Below are 2,237 nucleotides of genomic sequence, written 5' to 3' on the forward strand. Positions count from 1 at the left end.
CACACACACACACAGAAATGAAACAAACATAAAAGAATCTCTGAGGAACAGTAGATAAAACTATATTTTATTCTATTAGAGTATTTTTGAAAAAGTTATTTTAAAAATACACACAGAAATGAAACAACAAAAACAAAAGAATCTCTAAAGGACAGAAAGATAGCACTACATTTTATGTTATTAAAATATTTTTGAAAAAGTTATTCTATTTATATATTTATTTATTTATGCAGTAGTGGGGATTGAACCCAGGGGCATTCTACCTCCGAGCTACACCCCAAGCCCTATGTTTTTATTCTTTATTTTTGAAACAGGATCTCACTAAGTTGCAAAAGGCCTCACTAAGTAGCTGGGGCTGTCCGCGAACCGTGATCCTCCTGTCTCAGCCTCCCAAATGCTGGGATTGCAAGCATGTGCCACCAAGCCCGGCTTGAAAAAGTTCTTTTAAAAACCACCAAACCTTGCCAGGCGTGGTGGTGCATGTTTGTAATCCCCGCGCTTGGGAGGCGGAGACAGGAGGATCGCGCTGGTTCGAAGCCAGCCTCGCTGGCTTAAGAGACCCTGTTTCCAAATAAAAATATAAAAATAGGTCTGGGAGTGTAGCCTGGAGATAGAAGGGTTTCCAGGAACCCCAGTAGCAACAAAAACAAACAAACAAAAAAACAAAAAAACAAGCAAACAAAACAAAAACCACCAAACCCTTAACATTTAAGGATAATTAATTTATTAATTTATTATTTATTTTGCAGTACTGGGGATGGAACCCAGGGGCATTGTACCTCTGAACTACATCCCCTGCTCTATTTTTTATTCTTTATTTTCATTTATTTATTTTTGTTTTACTAGGGGTGGAACCCAGGGGCTTTCTACCTCCATGCTATACTCCCAGACCTGTTTTTATATTTTATTTGGAAACAGGGTCTCACTAAGTTGCTGAGAGCCTCTTTAAATAGCTAAGGCTGGCTTCGAACCTGTGCGATCCTCCTGTGTCAGCCTCCCAAGCGCAGGAATTACAAGCGTGCGCCACCACGCCCGACTATTCTTTTTTTTTTTGAAACAGGGTCTCACTGAGTTGCTAAGGGCCTCACTAAGTAGCTGAGGCTGTCCGGGAGCTGCGATCTCACAGTTTCCGCCTCCCAAATGCTTGAGATTACAAGCATGTGCCACCACACCTGGCTGATAATTTAATCCTTAAAGATTTAGAACGAGCCACTTGCAGAAAGAAAGATCAAAAGCAAATTTATGAAAGGTGTGCAGCACCACTAGCAAGAACAGTTCATCCTCGGAGCTGGAAGAAACATAAGTAATGGGACGCTTGAGAGGCAGAGGCGGGACGCAAGTGGCAAAGCTTGGTGAGACCCAGCTTCAAGCTGGAGACGGAGCCCAGCGTTGGAGGGCTTCTCTCCCGGGCTAAGGCACTTGGTTCTATTTCCCAGTACAAAAGAAGCAATAAGGAAAGGGGTCTGGTACGGAGCTTGGGAACAGACAACAAAGAAGATGCAAGACAATCTGGCTTTAAAAATTTTTATAAGAATCAATAGTTCAAATTTTATGTCATTTTAAATTTCTCAAAAGTGGTATAGCAGATAGCGTGAAAAGACAGGATTAATGTCCTATTAACTTTTTTTTTTTTTTTTTTGGAACTAGGGATTGAACACAGAGGCATTCTATCTGAGCTATGTCCCCAGTTTGTTTTGTTTTTTTTTTTTTTTGAAATTGTCTTGCTAAGTTGCTGTCATTAAGTTGTTGACGGGGCTTGAACCTGTGATCCTCCTATCTCAGCCTCTCAAGTACTGGGGTTACAGGTGTGTGCCACAGAACCCAGCTTCTTAATAACCTTTAAGAAATATTCTTTCATTTATTAAAAGTACAACTAAAATAACAACATATCTATATATAAAATCAGAGCCGGGCATGGTGGCACATGCTTGTAATCCTAGCATTTGGGAAGCTGAGACAGGAGGATCGTGGTTCACTGACCGCCTCAGCTACTTAGTGAGGCCCTTTGCAAGTCAGTGAGACCCTGTTTCAAAATAAAGAATAAAACATAGGGCTGTGGGTGTAGCTCCGAGGTCGAATGCCCCTGGGTTCCGTCCCCAGTACCACCAAATAAAATAAAATAATAAAATAATAAAATTAAAAGGGCCAAGGATGTAACTCTTTGGTAGAGAAAACAAGAAAGTGCAAAACAATAACAGGTAACAATAAATATAGTGTGATGTAGCCCGGCAACAGCA

The sequence above is a fragment of the Muscardinus avellanarius genome (genome assembly GCF_963383645.1).
Source record: "Muscardinus avellanarius genome assembly, chromosome: 2".
Lineage (NCBI taxonomy): Eukaryota > Metazoa > Chordata > Mammalia > Rodentia > Gliridae > Muscardinus > Muscardinus avellanarius.